Below are 19,483 nucleotides of genomic sequence, written 5' to 3' on the forward strand. Positions count from 1 at the left end.
CAGTGTCTGAATTCCATTTGTGCACACATGGCCACACCTTAGAGAGGGAGGGGAGAACAGAAAAGCTCAGGAACAGCTTGAGAGATGGCTCAGCAGTTAGAGGCACTGGCTGCTCTCGCAGAGGTTCAATTCCCAGCACCTACACGGCAGCTCCCAACTGTCAGAAACTCCAGTTCTAGAGGATCCAATGCCCTCTTCACCAGGCACGCACAGGTAGTGCACAGACACATGCAGACCAAACACCCACACACATAAAAACAAATGATCTATTAGACAAATCTTTAAAAAAGGAAGGCTTTCCCAATTATTTATGTGACCAGGGATATATCCAGACTGGAGCATAAAGAACTCAAAAAGTTAACCACCAAACTTTCTTCTCCAAATTATCCAGTCAATAAGTAGGCAACTGAATTGAATAGACAATTCTCAGAATAAGAAGTACAAAGGGCCAATAAGCATATGAAATAATAGATGTTCACAGCATGGTTACCCACCAGGGAAATGCAAATCAAAAGAACACGGAGATTCCATCTCTGGGCTGTCGGAATGGTCTTGCTAAATGGAAAGCCAGACTCAGGAATATCCCCTGCGCTCCCCCCCCCCCCCCACACAAGTAGAACAGGGACCATTGGGTAGAGGAAGGGCCTAGAGGGAGGAGGGAGCGCACAGGACAGGGTCAAATGGCCAAAGAGCCTGACAGCCTTGCACAGCGATGTCATATAGAAAAAGGAAGTGTCCATTCTGGCGTTCCGAGTTTACACTAATGAAGAAAAGAACCATGGGCAGGTGAGCTCAGAGAGACTGGGACATTCAAGAGACTGAAGCCACCACCTCAGAACAACCAGGGGCGTGGACACAGGCCTGAGCAAATCATACCAGATGGCCTGGACCCAACCCGCCCGCCCATGCAGGCACCTGGTCAGTTGATTCTGCCAATGAAGCGTGTTACCACACCATCGTAACTGTCAGCAGAGACACCGCGGCTCTCAGCTCAGAGCGAAGAAGCGTTCTTCTGCAGCCATTAGAGTGGCCATTGTCCCAGAACACAGAGTACGTTACCCCAAATTTCATGTTCCTGCTCTGCTGCTTTTATAGCTTGAAGTGAGCCATGGAGAGAGCATCTGAGTCAGAAAGCGACAAAGGCCACAGGTCAGGGCTGTTGTTTTTGTTTTTGTTTTCTTTCCTGAGAGCTGACTTTTAAACACCTGTCAGTGACCCACTAAAACTTCCTAATATGAGATTTCTTTTCATGGGCAAATGCATCCGGGATTAAGAATCTAATATGTGAACCCTGAGGTCTAGGAGTGAACTCGATTTAAGGTTAAGAGCACCAGCTTCCTTCCAGAGGAGCTGGGTTCAATTCCCAGCACCCACATGGTGGCTCACAACTGTCTGTAACAGTTCCAGGGTCCAACACCCTCACATAGACATACACGAAGGCAAAACACAACAATGCAAAAAACAGACAGACAGACAAACAAACAAACAAATAATCCAAAGACTTGACAGTAGATATTTGACCTATGACCTGCTGTTGTGACAAACAGTCACAAAATGACTTAAAATGATATAAATTGAATGTACAGGTCTGGAGACCCGAAGTCCAGAAATGGATCTCATGAAGCTGAATCAAGGTACTGGCAAGATAGCACCCCTTTTTGGCATTCCTAAAGGAAAATTTCTTCCTCCCTCCCTCCCTCCCTCCCTCCCTCCCTCCCTCCCTCAACTTGGGATTTGCAGGTCAAATCAACTGCACCATCAGCAGAATGTTTACATCGCTCTTCGTCTTGTGGAATAAAGCCTTTTATGAAAGGGCCATGTGGCTTCTACCGGGAATCAACTGCTCTGTCAAGAAGGTGAATCAAAAGTAACATCACACCTCTGGGATATCGTCAAGACCATTCATTCCTTCATCACATTTTGAAAGATCCAGGGGCGGGGATTTCCATTATGTCCTCATGGCAAATCTTCATAGGGCTGACACAAAGTTTGTAATGTATGGTTTCTAGTTTGTGGGGGAGGGGACAGGTGCCAGTGCATGCACGCATGCGTGGTGTGCATACGGAGCAAGTAGACCACCTTTGGGGTTGGGCCTCAGGCCCCTTTCACCTTTGGTTTTTAGACAGGGTCTCTCATTGGTCTGGGACTTCCTCTCTCTATTCCTTCCTTCTTGTAGGTCACAGTGAGTCTCCCCTTCCCCCTTTTTTTCACTCCCCAAATCAGGCCATGCCCCTGTTGTAGCTGTCTCTACACAGTGTTGATGAGCAATCCTTCTGTGGCCTTACAGTACTCCACTCCATCCTCTGCCCCAAAGCTGCAGACACAGTCCCACCCCCATACCCAGACTAACGACCATCTTGAACTGTCTTGTGACTCTTGGCATGGTAGGCTGGGTCATGTGGCATGGGACGCCCTTCAGGACCCTGTCACGCTATCGGTGGTGACTGTCTCTCTTAGTGCAGCTCCTAGCTATATCCATTCACAGAGTACTAGGAAGTACCGTGAGGGCCTAGGCAAAAGACTGAAGGCCAGAGTGAGTGACATCTCCTTGAAGGCAGGTGGATAAAGAGGAAGTGCTTTGCATCCCTGAGCTGTTCCAGGTATATTGTGTCATGTCCATAAGGTCACGACCTTATGAAATTAGGGGCAGACAGTCAGAATGTGTCCAGCTGGGTCCTGGGCAGTCGGGTAAAGCTGAGGTGGACACACTTTGCTCGGGAAAATGAAACACACTTTCAGATATATTCTTCTTTGGTTTCTTCCTAATCTAGCAATATCTCATCTGTTGTTAGAACCTTCCATTCCTTCTGGGAGACTCCATGGAAATGTCAGACTATCCCCTCTTATCCAAGCACTGGACCTTCTTGGCCTGTGTAGCTGGAGGTACTTGCTCAGTGCAGAAGCCTGGAAGTTCCTATCTCAGGCTTATCTGGCAGCAAGATTCTATTGTCAGGAGCCAGTAGCCTAGGATGGCCATGTGCTTTGCCCTCAGGTCAGGAAAGGGCAACACCAGACCTTCCTGCCATCTATGTCTTCCGCTTGCTTCAGCCCTTACTCAAGCAGATCTTGCCCTTCTTAGGGGATGTGAAGGGCCAAAGAATATTCTAGTGAACTTTGTTCATAGTCTAGCAAGATTCCTCCGACATCCTGATGGTGGGAACTGAGGCATTACTGAGAAATCTGGGGAATGTTCTCGCAGGCCTGTCTAACCTGAGGGAACTAGAGGAGCTGGTGACTTCCTCCAAGTCTGCATGCTGCTTCTCTTCCTCAGAAAAAGGGAAGAAGCGCTTGTCAGCGCCATGCCAAGCACGCATCTGCTGCACAGCTCAGGGCTGAGATGCCATGCATCATAGTTCCATACTTACCCTCCCCGACCCCGTTGCTGTCCTGGGTTGTGCCGGGGCTTTGTGCTGTGAATGTTTCCTTCCCAGAAGGCCCAGTGTTAAGCCTTGTCAGTAGATGTTGGAGGACCCTACAGGAGGACGGGGCTTCCGCATCTCCCAGGATGCTCCTCATTTGCTCCTCTTCCCCCAGCCCTCAGCTCTGCTTCAGCCTCTCTCCTGCACCAGTTGAAAACAACACAGTTGACCCAAAGACCCATCCCCACCACTGCGTAATCTGGTGAGGTAATCCAGTAATCCCCTCTGCACTGGGGAGGTAAAGGCAGGAGGATCAGAAGTTCAAGGTCATCACAAGCTGCATAGACCAGCTTGGGATACATGAGACATTATTATTTATTTTTGTTTTATTAAGACAGGGTCTCACTATATAGCCTTGGCTCTCCTAGAACTTGCTTTGTAGACTAGGCTGGTTTTGAACTCACAAAGATTCACCTGCCTCTGCCTCCTGAGTGCTGGAATTAAAGGCGTGTGACACCATACCCAGCCTTTATTATTTATTTTTAAATTGTGTTGTTATTGTTGTTTGAGACAGGGTCTAGATAGCCCTGGCTGTCCTATAACTTGCTATGTAGACCAGGCTGGCCTGGGACTCCTTGAAGATTCATCCATGTCTCCCTTCCAAGTTCTGGGATTAAGGTGTGCACCACCATACATGGCTGAGACTATTTCAAAAAAGTAAACTCACATATTAAGCTAGATGTAGTGGGGCAGGATGATAACACTAGCACCTGGGGCCTGGAGGCTGAAGGTCAGGGGTTCAAGGCCAGCCTTGGCTAAACAATAAATTCCAGCCTGGGCTAAGTGAGACCCTGTCTCAAAGCCTACCAACCAACCACCACCACCACCACCAACAAGCAGGAACTAGAGAGCTGGCTCAGTGATTAAGAACAAGTTGCTCTTGCCGGGCGGTGGTGGCGCGCGCCTTTAATCCCAGCACTCGGGAGGCAGAGCCAGGTGGATCTCTGTGAGTTCGAGGCCAGCCTGGACTACCAAGTGAGTCCCAGGAGAGGCGCAAAGCTACACAGAGGAACCCTGTCTCGAAAAACCAAAAAAAAAAAAAAAAAAAAAAAAAAGAACAAGTTGCTCTTACAGAACCTGAGTTCAGTTCCCAGCACCCACATGGCGGGTCACAACCATCATTAACTCCAGTTTCAGGGGATCTTCCGACCTCTGTTCAGAACAGCATAAAATGGATTTATTTACAGCGTTGACCAAAATTGGAGAACCGTTCTCAGTCTGCCTCCTCCTTCTTCCTAACAGTGTTACAGTCTATGAAAGGGATGGACAAACAGACGGGTAGCACACACGTGGGTCAGCTGTGGGTCCCGGTGGCTAGAGCCAGGCGATAAGTAATAAAATCACAAGCCCACCTCTTGGGTTCTTGTTGCACCTTCTGGTGCCAGGGCAAGGGCCCCAGAGAGGTGTCTCTGTCTTTGGTATGATATTTCCTGTATGGAGTTGGGACTGAAAAGGACAATTTTTTTTAAAAAGTCAATTTCTAGGGAGGCCATTGCTACCCCCCTTTTCCTGTCCGTTACTCAGCGAGGGATTTGGTACGCTGTTTCATCTGGTTGGCCATCTACTGCTGTTTGCGCAGAGATTCCATCAAGGCTGCGGAGAAGCATAAGGAAAAGCAGATAGATGCCCGCTGGAGCGGGTGGGGGCAGCAGTGCCGGGACCAGTAGCCAACACAAGGGGGAGCCAACATCAGACGCTAACCTGTAGCGCCCTCTTGTGGCAGAACTTTGGCTTTTAGGCAATGGCACAAAAGACACCCCCACCCCACCCCCCACTTTCCGGGCTAGGTTAAGTCAGTTGGCCGACTCACCAGTGTTAACAGTTAGTTAGTTAGGCTGTCACTATGGCAAGTTACATGACAGAACGTCTCAAGAGGAGAGATTTACTGTGGGCCGTGGTTCAGAGGTTGCAGCCCACAGGTCGTGGCTGTGTTGCGACAGAGCCCCTCTGCGCTGGTGGACACGATGCTGATGCTGCCCATCAGAGGGCAGGGACCTTAGAGAGCACACGCCAATGACCTGGCTCCTCCAGCCAGGTCCTTCCTGCCTCCTGGAACTGCTGCCGCCTCCCCAGATAGAGCCACCTGAGAGGGACCAAGTGTTCGACATGAACCTGTTGGGAACATTTCACATTCAAACCACAACACTTAGGCTTCTATTAGAGAACTGTGACTATTTTGAATACATATTATAAGAATTATTGCCGGGCGGTGGTGGTGCATGCCTTTAATCCCAGCACTCGGGAGGCAGAGGCAGGCAGATCTCTGTGAGTTCAAGGCCAGCCTGGTCTACAGAGCGAGTTCCAGGAAAGGCGCAAAGCTACACAGAGGAACCCTGTCACGAAAAACCAAATTAAAAAAAAAAAGAATTATTGCTTATAATGTCAGTTTAGAACATATATATACAAATGTCCCTCCTGCTATGACTTTGTTTTCAAGCATTTCCAAACAGTACAGTTGAGAACCTCTTTCAAATAGTATTTTTGTTTTTATTTAATTTTTTTGGGGGGGTTGAGACTGGCTGTCCTGCAACTTGCTCTGTGGACCAGGCTGGCCTCACACTCACAGAGATCCACCTGACTCTGCCTCCTGAGTGCTAGGATCAAAGGCGAGGTACCACCATGCCTGGCTCAAATAGTATTTTTTAAAATTATTTATTTGAATTTATTTTATGTGTTTTGGTGTGAGGGTGTCAGTTTCCCTAAAAACTGAAGTTACAGACAGTTGTGAGCTGCCATGTGGGTGCTGGGAATGGAACCCAGGTCCTCTGGAAGAGCAGCCTGTGCTCTTAACCACTGAGCCATCTCTCCAGCCTGTATTAAATTTTTTAATTCCAAATTTGTTTTGAAATAAAGTTGAGCAAAGCAATATGACTCTAGGTGTTGTTTGAGCTGTTTAAAATGACTCTAAACAGTACATACAAATCCAGTAATTTAGCAGCCTGCTTGCTTTTCTTTTCTTTTCTTTCTTTCTTTTTTTTTTTAATTTGGTTTTTCGAGACAGGGTTTCTCTGTGTAGCTTGGTGTCTGTCCTGGATCTCACTCTGTACCCCAGGCTGGCCTCGAACTCACAGAGATCCGCCTGGTTCTGCCTCCCGAGTGCTGGGATTAAAGGCATGTGCCACTGCTGCCCGGTGGTTTTCTTTTTATAGCATTTTAAGAGGATATTCATGACAGACAGCTTTGTATTAGGAACCTCAGGCTTTACAAAGGTTCTAACATTTGTATCAGTGAGACATATCGAATATGATTACTAAGTGAGCTCATCTCATTTAACCAGCACTGTACACCAAAGGTCACCATAAAGTTGTTTTTGTTTTTTTGTTTTTGTTTTTGAGACCGAGTTTCTCTGTGTACCCCTGGCTTAACTCACTCTGTAGACCAGGCTGACCTCGAATTCACAGAGAAACTCACAGATCCACCTTCCTCTGCCTCCAGAGTGCTTGGATTAAAGGCATGTGCCACCACTGCCCAGCCCATTGTAAAGATTTTTAAAAAATATTTATTCACTTTTTATGTACATTGAGGTTTTACCTGCATGCATGTCTGTGTGAGGATGCCAGATCCCCTGGAACTGAAGTTGTCAACTGCCATGTGGGTGCCGGGAATTAAAATTGAACCCGGGTCCTTTGGAAGATCAGCCAGTGCTCTTAACTGCTGAGTCATCTCTTCAGCCTCACAGTTTATTTTTGTTTTATGTGTATGAGTGTTTTGCCTGTGTGTATGTGAGTGTGCCATGTGCTTGCAGGCATGGAGTCTAGAGGAAGGGGTCAGATCCCTTGGAACTGGAGCTTCCATGTTGGGGCTGGGAACCAACCTGGGCCATCTCTCCAGTCCCCCAAAGTAAAGACCTTAAAGCAAACAGATGCTTAAATAAACACCAAGTCTCTTACGACTCCACTCCCTAAAGCAAAAACAAGCAAGGAAACTCTAACAGGAAAATATCTTGGTATATAAGAAAGTTGTTCTTTTGTAAACTTTACGAAGAGCAAACCAATGTTTTAAGGAAGGCTTAAGGAATAAACAGCTCAATTCTTGTCTTATATCTATACATTAAACTTTTACCTTAAACCCCCTAAAAATAACTTTTTTGGCTAACTACATTTTATCTTACTTAAGGTTTCTATTTCAATGATGAAAACATCTTGATTAAAATCCAGTTGGGGAAGAAAGGGTTTATTTCATCTGACAATTTGTAGTCCATCATCCAGGGAAGTCAGGTCAGGGACCTGGAGGTGGGAACTGAAGCAGAGACCATGAAGTGGGGGTGGGGTGGGGTGGGGTGGGGTGAGGTAGGGGGTGGGGAGTGGGGGGGTGTCACTTTTGTTATAAACTTGTCAGCTTAATCTTTTCATTTAAGCTTTGATAAATCTTCTACAGTGGACCAGAATTCTATAACTTATTTAGCTCTTTAGTTACAACAGAAAGAAAATCCTTAAATTGTTATAAAATAATTCAATCCCAGAAATCAGAAACCACATGTATGCTATCGACACTTTTTTTTTTTTTTTTTTGAGACAGGGTTTGTCTGTGTAACAGCCCTGGTTGTCCTGGAACTCACTCTGTAGACCAGGCTGGCCTCAAACTCACAGAGATCCACCTGTCTGTCTCCCTAAGTGTTAGGATTAAAGGCGTGTGCCACTGCCACCTGGCTCAGTACTACTTAAACTTCCTGTTACAGGGAGTGGGCTATATCAGAGTGATGAAGTGTTTGCCCAGCAGAAGACCTGAGGTTTGATCATCAGCATTACATCCCACTCTTACTGCAAAAAATTCTTTTGGCCAACTTTAGGCTTAGGATAAAGAAAGGAAGAATGAACAAAACTATATAAACTGCATTTCTTGAGTGTAAGAGTTCTGCTGAAGGGCTGGGAAAATGGCTTAGTGGTCACATACAACTCTTTTTTCCGAGACAGGGTTTCTCTGTGTAGCTTTGCGCCTTTCCTGGATCTCACTCTGTAGCCCAGGCTGGCCTCGAACTCACAGAGATCCACCTCCCTCTGCCTCCCACCACCGCCTGGCTACAACTCTTGCAGAGAGGCTGAGTTTGAATCCTAGCACCCATGTTGGGCAGCTCACGACTGCCTGTAACTCCAGCTGCAAGGAATTCAACGCGCTCTTCTGGATTCTGCAAGCATCTGTATTTACACATGCATAAACACCACACATGTGCGTGGGCACACACACAATTAAAAATAAAATAAACCTTAAAAATTCCTGTAATGTCATAAATAACAGGTAAGTACAATCATTTTATAATTTAGTCTATACTTACTGTTAGTGTATAGTTTCATTTCTAGACTTCCAAAGAGTTATCAACTGGTTAATATTTATATACTTACAGCTGTACTCCAGACAGCTGTGCATGCCATTACCAACGCAAACATGGCACATTCATCAAAAATACATCAAGCCAGGCGGTGGTGGCGCACGCCTTTAATCCCAGCACTCGGGAGGCAGAGCCAGGTGGATCTCTGTGAGTTCGAGGCCAGCCTGGGCTACCAAGTGAGTTCCAGGAAAGGCGCAAAGCTACACAGAGAAACCCTGTCTCGAAAAACCAAAAACAACAACAACAACAACAACAAAACAAAAACAAAAACAAAAATACATCATCTATGGGGTATGGAAAGCTCAAGATTTTTGTTTTTGAGATTTGCAAGATTTTCCTACAATATCAAAATAATTGCTTTAATTCTGCATCTCAGCCAGGCAGTGGTGGCACACACCTTTAATCCCAGCACGGGAGGCAGAGGCAGGCAGATCTCTGAGTTTGAGACCAACCTAGTCTCCAGAGAGAATTCCAGGACAGACAAGGCTACACAGAGAAACTCTGCCTTGAAGAACCAAAATGAGGGGAAAAAAAAGACTACATCACTAAGAATCTAAGCAAGGATTACCTGGGAAAACAACAGCCACCCACCTTCTGCTGAGAAGCGAGTCCCTATGGCAAGTCTCTCTGGGCTCTATTGACTATTTCCATCAGGAACTTGCTTCGTTAACTGGCCGGCTGAGTCCAGTTATTAACTCTATTAGAATAGTCTTTATTAATGGTCCTTTACAGAAAAACAGAAAGATGTTTTTCCAAAACCAACTGCTACCTAAAATAGACAGTGGCTATTTCACAACCTAAATGGAAATGAATTGCCTTGTATAATTATTAAACTGCAATAGGGTAGTTAAGAACGATGAATACCACTGTATCATTTTTTTCCCTTTTATTGTATTTTACAATACCATTCAGTTCTACATATCAGCCATGGGTTCCCCTGTTCTCCCCCCTCCAATGTCCTCCCCTTCCCCCCAGTCCACCCCCCAATCCCACCTCCTCCAGGGCAAGGCCTCCCCCGAGGACTGTGATCAACCTGGTAGACTCAGTCCAGGCAGGTCCAGTCCCCTCCTCCCCACTGTATCATTTTTAAACGGCAGTGCTTTAGCTTGTATTAGGTGATAGTCATCTTTAAGTGAAGTCTTTATTCCTAGATATACATTTCCCCTCTGGGATCTGGAATAAATAATTGTTCATAAACTATTACCAAGGTCAGAACTGTTTCTTGATGTATTTTGACATACTAGTAACTTGTGTAACACAGTAGATCTGAATGTGTTAACACTTCATAGATTTTAAGATGCCAAGAGACTGGGGCTTATACTTAGCAAATGATGTTTTACTATTTAACATATTTATTAGTGACTCAGAAGCTTTACTTCTATTATATATATTTATGAATATTTATCACATTTTACATTTACCTAATTTACTTTTGACAGGTGTTGAGGTGTCTCTATTTTATTTACGAACAAATTTAAATTGACCCATTTGTCAGAGATTTTCTTAAGTTTAAATTTTAGTCATAAGGCGAAGCAAATTATAATGAATTTATCAGTCTAAAAGGAAGCAGCTAACTCCAAATTGTATCTATGACAAATAGAAACAAGTTAAGGCCACTTGGAGTTATGACTGAACTCAAATACTTAACTAAAATGAAAATTTTATACGACAGTAACTTGGCTTAGAAATAAAACAGACAAAACCCACAACTTTTATCTTCATTTTTCTAGTCCCAAACAGGCTGAGTTAATTCTTTGGATGTTTCCATTCTATCTAGCCTGGGTGAGTAACAGTGACTGAATAACAAATCGTCTTAGCAAAACAAACAAACAAACAAACAAACAAACAAAACACCAAAAACAGACCAGATAGGGAGTCTAAACTTCCAATCACACAAAACAAACACATACATTAAATTACATGTCAGTATAGAGGAGATATGCTAACTACATCTCATATTTATAAAAATAAATTTGAGTGTGCAGACCTAAAAAGATGAATCCATCAGAAACAAAACAAAACAAAACAAAACAAAACCAAACCAAACAAAACAAAAGCTTAAGTTCAGAGAGTTAAAATAAAAAAATCTGTGAGTACCGCAGCCAGTCACTTTAAAAAGCAATCGCACCACATAGGCATATTTTCTCAGACCCACAGCAGGGCTCATCAGGATTTCTCTAGGGAACCCCAAAGTAGAATTAGGGTTTCTCCTCATGCCAACCACAGAGACCTCTCTAAAGCCTCCAGGTTCCCTGTGCCCTGAATGCCTTGGATTGGCCACAAGAGCACAAAGCACAGACAATCCAAACTTCCTTTCCAGACAGCTCAAACAGAACTCCAAGTTGGTTCACTAGAGAATGCCCAAATTGGCTCATGAGAGCACACACACATACGCATGCACGCACGCACGCACGCACGCACGCACGCACGCACGCACGCACGCACGCACTTGCTCATAGGAGAGGGAGCTGGCGTGGCCATCACTGATAAGGAAACAGGCTCTGGGCTCAGAGTTTCCGAAGCACTCCCCCCCCCCCCCCCCATTTTATCACAAACCTCAAAGGACCATCCGTGTTGGCTCAGAGAGAAAGAAGGAAAGTCCCAAACAAAATGACTTCAAAGCTACAGGGATGTCCTCCATTCTCCCCCTTTGTTCAGGAACAGTAAATGAGTGAAAACCCTGTCCTCGTGGTGACCCTTAATGTCTGACAAATTCTGTTGCCCCCAAAGGTCTGGTGCAGTCATTCAGCTGCATCAAGAGAAATCAACATACAACATATAAAGCAGAGAAATGCTTTATTTACAGTTTGGGGTCAGAACCCGGGTTGGGGGTGGGGGGCAGAGGTGGGGCGCTCCCAGCCTACCTCTGCCCTCTCCACAGCAGTGCTGAGGGAAGGGATCACAGGAAGCCAGGACATTTGCGACAGTAGAGCCAGCTGTGGGTCCCAGGGGCCTGAGCTGGGAAATGAGTCACTACTCTGGAGCTTGGGGGGGGGGAGGCGGGGGAGGCTTGTTGCATCTTCTTGGCTCCAGGAATTGGGGCTTAGGGAAGGGGCGAGATCTTGTCTCTACTCCAAGCGTGTTGTTTGCTTTTGGAGGCAGGACTGAGAAAGACAGTTTTTAACACTTCTTAATTTTGAGGGGACACTGTGGCACTGCTTCCGCCTGAGCTAGTCAACAGCGTGAGGGACACCCACAGGTGTTGGCAGTGTGCCTTCGGGAAGCGTCTCATGCAGGACCATTGGCAGCCCAGCACACGCTCCTGGCTTAGATCACCAGCTGCCATCCCAAGCTTCCCTACCATTTCTTGGGTTACATCGCTTTCTCCCCTGAGTTAGCTGCCTCCTAGGCTGCTGTTCTTCTCCTGGAGGAGGGTGGGCGGTGCTGGGAAACCCAGGATCCCGGTGTGCTCTGCTACTGAGCTGCATCCCCCTGTTCTGGTCTGTCCTGTTACTAGCTGTCACTCTTCCTGATCAGTCTTTCCTATTCCAGGTTGCTTTGTAGTTCCTGAAGGACAGACATATCCTCACTAGCTGCCAGGGTGCTACAAGGAAGATTCTGCTGTATTTTCTTCTATTTTAGTTGTGAGCCTAGCCTTTAAGCTGAGCCGTCTCTCCAGCCAGATCAAAGCCTCTTTTTTTAAGTTAATTTAATTTTTAAAAATAATTTATTTTATGAGTATAATTGTTTTGCCTGAAGTATACATGTGTACCACATGCTTGCCTGGTGTCTAAGGCAATTAGAAGAAGGGATAAAATCCCTTGGAACTGGAGTTACAGACAGTTGTGAGCTGCCATGTGTGTGCTGGGAATCGAACCCAGGAAGAGCAGTGACAGGTGCTCATTTGTAGTTAGCATATTCAAAGAAAATAATGCATTGTCTTAGTGACTCCAAAGTTTCACACCTAACTCACTTTCTATCATAACTAAGGGAAACTGCAACTATAACTATCTAGTTTTCAACTCGATCAAAGACCCAGAAGGTTGTAAAATTTCATAATAACAGAGACATTTGGCTACCTGAACAGTCACCCAAAGTTCCTCTGCAACGTTGGGCATCCATCTTCAGCCTATAGGTCCAGAATATCTGGCAGACTTTTCTATGAAGCAGGAATTTTGGACTATCCACCTTGTTTTGGCAAAGTTCATCAGTCACTTTACTCTGTGTCCAAAGCATGTCCGGCAGACTCTTTTTGTGAAGAAGGAATTTTGAAAGATTGTCCTTCCTTGTTTTGTCAAAGTTCGACAGTTCTTTTTCATGTGTGTCCTGCATGTCCAGTCTACTCAGCACATTGTCAGCAGTCAAAGGCAAGAGCAGTTTCTTTGCCCAGTGGCTAACCTTGCCACAAAGAAAGCAAACTCCATAAGGAGTTTCTTCAATGCCCATCTTCTCTGAAGTAAATTGATGCTACCAGGAGCAGATGTGTCTCATTGTCATGAAAACTTTAAATTAACAAAACATTTTAAATACCATATTCTATAGGTCTTTGAAGTATTTGAAGACTAACTATCTAAAATATATCTATTTAACCTAGAAAACATAACTAACATATCTACGAATTTGATTATTATAAATGACTAACTACTGACCTATGTTTCTTGATTGTCCTATAAAGTTTATAATGATAGCTTTCAAAAACTAGAACTTTATTTTACATTTTAAAATGAACTGCATAGGTACAGTACCTTAAATAAGAGTAGAAACATATATACAATGTGGTAACAAAAACAACCTTAAATTTGTATCAATATACAAAAGCTCTTTAGACAAGAGTAGAGACATATATACAGTGTAACAAAAATAACTTAAATTTATATCAATATACAAAAATCTTTTAAACAAAAGTAGAAATATATATATATATAGTGTGTTGTAACAAAAAATTATCTTAAATTTGTATCAATATACAAATGTCCTTACAAATACAAAATACTTGAGATCAATAGTTGTCCCTTAGTTTATAGTAAATTCAATAATCTACCCTATTATTTAAAGTAGATTCAACAACCTACCCTTCCATCCTATCACTCCTATATCCCTCTAAATTATAAGAAATATCCACAACCCACCAAATAACCAAAGACCACCCACCCCATCTCTTGGAAATGTGGACATAGTATTCTCCAAACTGCTTTCTGCTGTCTGTGGATGAAGTATCTTTAGGGTCCCAGAGAGAAAATTTTGAGATAATGACCAAGTCCTGGAAAGACCAGCAGTAACCTTTGCTGATAGATATTACCTGACAAGTTTTAGAAGATCTTACCTGATCAAACCAGATTGGTATTAACCCTGAAGGAATCCACAACCTCTCATCTCCTGTGGGAACAAAACTCCAAAACATTTTTGATTTTCACTTGACAAATATATTTTTTGACTTTTTAAAAGTTAAGGCATTTTAAAATATATAGACTGATTTCTTTCAACAGTTCCTCTTTCAATTCCAGGTCTCTTTGCAGCTGTCCTTTGCTTTTCAACAATCAAAAAATTCAAAATCAACACAATAGCATACAGGATCTAGACTCCCTGTGTATTTCCCATCTGACATGGCTTTTTTTCTTTTATATTACTTTTACTCTCTCTTTAAAGACTTTGTTAAATTTTTTTTTTTGGTTTGGTTTTTCGAGACAGGGTTTCTCTGTGTAGCTTTGCACCTTTCCTGGAACTCACTCTGTAGCCCAGGCTGGCCTCGAACTCACAGAGATCTGCCTCCCGAGTGCTGGGATTAAAGGGTGTGCCACAACTGCCTGGCTTTGTTAATTATTTTTAAACTATTCATTTCTTTCTATGACTATATGCCTACATACACTGTTAAACACACTGTAACCTGTTTAGAGGTTTTCCCATCTGAACCTCTTTTATTATGTATCTTCAGCCTTTTTTGACCATATTAGCAAACTTTAAAACTGCTAACCTACACCTGGATCCTTCACACCCGGCTCTCAGCTGGCTCCACCCACTGCTCAGGTCATGAAAACCAGCATGAAACTTACAGCCAGTTGGAGGTTTGTGACCAAGAACTGCATTCAACCTTCCTAGAGCTCTAGAATGTCAATGCTTGTGCTTCGGAAGACACTTTTACTTTGGTTTTTGTTCCTATTTAAGGTACAGGCTGTTCAAGGCCTTGCCATCAAGCAGACACTCTCAAAGGAGCTGTATCCTATTGGTGAAATTATTAAGGTCACTCCACGTAGTTAAATGGGAGGTTTATTTAGTGGCATAAATTACAAATGAAGGGATAGGTAGGTTGCAGGTTCTGGGAAAGACTGAATGCAGTCCAGAGGTGTTCTCTGGAGAACTCTGCTCGGTCTACCTCCAGCGTCCAGGGTCCAGGAACCAAGAGAGGTGGCGAATCTGGATCTCAGGTCTTCAGGGTCCTCTCTTGGCCCCGCCTTGTAGGCATGACAGTTATCGAAGCCTCAATGGGGGTTGGAATTTCCAGATCAAACCTGGAATGGCTATCCACTACAGTATCTTTTTTTTTTTAAAGCTTTCTCAGCCATTATGGAAATTTGAGCACCATGTTGGTACACTAAAATGTTGTTTGCTTTTTTTATTCTTTTTTTTTTTTTTTTTTTTTTTTTTTTTTTTTCCGAGACAGGGTTTCTCTGTGTAGCTTTGCGCCTTTCCTGGGACTCACTTGGTAGCCCAGGCTGGCCTCGAACTCACAGAGATCCACCTGGCTCTGCCTCCCGAGTGCTGGGATTAAAGGTGTGTGCCACCACCGCCAGGCTGCTTTTTTTTTTTTTATTCTTTTGACTCTTTTGGGGGTCCCTGTCACCCAGCTCCTAAATAAATCACTCACAGAGGCTTATCCTTAATTATAAATGCCTGGCCTTAGCTTGGCTTGTTTCCTGCCAGTTTTCCTTAATTTATCCTCTTTACCTTTTGCCTCTGGGCTTTTCCTTTTCTTACTTTTTCAAATCTTACTCTTACTCTGTGGCTTGCTGTGTAGCTGTGTAGCTGGCCCCTGGAGTCCTCCTCCTTCTCTGGCTACTATTTCTTTCTCCTAGATTTCTCCTTCTATATATTCTCTCTGTCTGCAAACCCTGCCTATCCTTTCTCCTGCCTTGCTATTGGCCATTCAGTGCTTTCAGACCATCAGGTGTTTTAGACAGGCACAGTAACACAGCTTCACTGAGTTAAACAAATGCAACATAAACAAAAGTGACACACCTTAAAATAATACTCTACAACAGGAGATACATTTGTATGCAGGGCTGCTAAAACAAATACTGTAGCCCAGGCAGAGTAAGCAAGGAGCGTTTGTTTTCATACAGCCTGGAGGCTAGAAGTCCAAAGTCAAGGATGTGTGTTTCATCTTCTCACCTCCATGGCATCCTCTCTCTATGTCTGTGCCCAAATTTCCTATTCCCCTAAAGACAAGTCATATTGCATCAGGACCTGTTCTGACCTCATCACATTTAACCTCCCCATATAGTTGCCTTCTGAGGTACTGGCAATGCTTTAGCTCACAGTGTAGGGGGACACAAATCACCCCATAGTGAAAGAGATCTAGAGAAAGGTGTTACTGTGCTCTGTGCCCTCTGAAGACACTTGAGTCAATTTGTACCTCCCAGGAGACCTGAACCTGCCGAGCAGGGTATGATGGAGGGGAAGCTGGAGATGGGAGGGAGGAGAGGGGAGAAGCCTCAGAGCCTCTGTACAGTTTTAAGGATGACATACTGTAGCAGGCTTCCTTGGACTGCCAGCCCCCAAATCATGACATAGAGACTTATTATTAGTTATAAATGCATAGCTTTAGCTTAGGCTTGTTTCTAGCCAGCTCTCTCTCTCTTTTTTTTTTACTTAAATTAACCCATTTCTATTCATCTATGTGCTGCCTTGAGGCTCGTTTAATTCATCTACATACTGTCCATCCTGCTTTCTTGCTCCCTCCATCCTACCTGGCTGGCCCCTGGCTGGCTGGCTGGCTCTCCTTTTCTATCTGCCCACCAGTCCCATCTATCCCTCCAATAACTTTTTATTAGATCAATCATGTGCCTTAGGCAGGCAAGGTAAACCAGCAACACATCTTTTCATAGTTAAACAAATGCAGCATAAACAAATGCAATACACCTTTGCATAGTTAAAGAATTATTCTGCAACACAAATAAATGCAATGCATATTTACATAGTTAAACAAATATTCTGTTCCACAAGAACAGACACTTTTGACACCTGGTCAAGGGACATTTACAAGAACCCGGAGGGTCAGAGAATGCCTGGACTGCTGAGCAGGCCAGTGATGAGCTGGGCCAGCCATGCTGGAGGGGGCCTGCTAAGTGGCCTGGCAGCGAGGCTGTGGTGCCTGAGTGTTGGGTTTGAGTGAGACTGGCCCCATGGACTCATATACTTAAATACTTGGTCTGCAGTTGATGGAACTGCTTGGGAAGGATTAGGAGGTGTGGCCTGGTTGGAGGAGCTGTGTCGTTGGGATTGGGCTTTGAGGTTTCAAAAGCCATTCTTGGTGTGCCTCTCTCTTTCAGCCTCATGTTGGCAGATAAAGATGTGGGCTCTTAGCTGTTCCTTCGGTCCACCATATGGACTTAGGCCTCTGCAACAATATGCCAAATTAAACATTTTTTTAAAAAATAAGCTGCCTTGGTCATAGTGTTTTACCACAGCAAAAGAAAAGTAGCTAAGACAAAAGTCTGGGACACGATGAAACCAAATATGTGAATCTATACAGGGCCAGTGGGCTGCAGAAATCGCCATCTACTAGCCCAGGACCTCGTACTTGTACAAGACCTTTTGTCTACTTGTGATTTCTTTCATCTGAGAAGTTTGCTTTTTTAATTTATTTATTCTTTGAGACTGAGATGCACACAGGGACAGACAGACTGAGATGCACACAGGGACAGACAAACTGAGGGTCACACAGAACAGACAGACTGAGAGGGTCGCACAGGACAGACAGACTGAGGGTCACACAGGACAGACAGACTGAGGGTCACACAGGGACAGACAGATTGAGGGTCACACAGGACAGACAGACTGAGGGTCACACAGGACAGACAGACTGAGGGTCACACAGGACAGACAGACTGAGGGTCACACAGGACAGACAGACTGAGGGTCACACAGGGACAGACAGACAGACTGAGGGTCACACAGGACAGACAGACTGAGGGTCACACAGGGACAGACAGACTGAGGGTCACACAGCACAGACAGACAGACTGAGGGTCACACAGGACAGACAGACTGAGGGTCACACAGGACAGACAGAGTGAGGGTCACACAGGGACAGACAGACTGAGGGTCACACAGGACAGACAGACTAAAAGATAGACCCTCATCTTTTCCAACAATGGGAAAAGAACCCCACTAATTCTTGTTATTTTACTGTACTGCCCAAGCAGTCCAGCTTATCTGCATTATAACCTGGAGATGAATTAAACATCAAAGTGTAAGGGTGAATAAGAGACTTTCAGAGTTGTCATGATCCTCGGTAAATACAATAAACAAAAAGAGGATGTGCACCATGGTAGGACCACACACTCAGTGGTGAAATTTTACTTTTAAATTTGTAACTCTCTGGGTATGTGGCTTAGGGGCACAGTGCTTGCCTGGTATATACAAAGTCCTGGACTGAATTCTCAGCAACACACACACACACACACACACACACACACACACACACACACACACGCACACACACACAGCACACATACACGTGTACACACACACACACACCACATACACACACCACCACACATACCACACATACCACATACATCATAAATACACCACATATATGAACACAAACCACACACACATACACACCACACACACATTATACATACAAGCACACACCACACACATATCACACATATGAGCCCAAACACCACTCACATACACCACACATATGAACACACACACACACACACACACACACACACACACACACACAGAGTCAGTGCTGCAGAGTGAGGCCATATGTAAATAAAACGTACATACCATGCTGCTTCTGTTGAGCGCATGGCGGATGTTCTCTGAGTTCTGGTGAAACACTATGTAAACTCCAGGGAACCCACCACAACCTTACAATTCTTATGTGTGATGTCTTCGTGTGGCAGAAGCCACAGCACATATTGATCACAGAAATGGGCTTGTGCAGAATACAAACCCAACTCCAAATAATAGTGTGCTTTATTTAGAAGACAAATCCCAGAGCTCAATAAGAAAACCACAGATGAAGAATTACAGCAGTTCCTGCCTCATGCACAGGACACTTGTGCTGAGACTCCAAGTGGATGCCTGCCTGGAGCGGGCTGAACCCCCTTTTCGGTAAGAGAGCACCAGGCATGTATGTGGGGTACAGACACACATGCAGCAAAGCACACATAGACGTAAAATTGAAAAAATAATAACAATTAAAACTATAAAGATGGGAACTATTTATATCTGTGGGTTTTTTTATTTAATATTTCAGACCAGTAGACTGTGGCCCCTGAAACAGTGCATAAGAAAGGTCTAGAAGGTCATTTTGCATAAGACAAGAAAGGTTTAAAAGTTCAACACACTCACCAAACCTAAATCTAGAGCAAAGATTGAGTTCAAGGAGCAATATGGAATACTAATTCTGAAACTTGATGATTTTATGGATATAGATTTTAGAAAGTAAGCCTTATGAAAAAAAACTTCGTTTTTACTCAATACCAATTTAAGTGATATAATAAATAAAAAGAACAATATAAGAGAAAATAATACAGCAATAAACCCAATATGTAGAACA

The sequence above is a fragment of the Peromyscus maniculatus genome, chromosome 3 (genome assembly GCF_049852395.1).
Source record: "Peromyscus maniculatus bairdii isolate BWxNUB_F1_BW_parent chromosome 3, HU_Pman_BW_mat_3.1, whole genome shotgun sequence".
In the NCBI taxonomy this organism is placed as follows: Eukaryota; Metazoa; Chordata; class Mammalia; order Rodentia; family Cricetidae; genus Peromyscus; species Peromyscus maniculatus.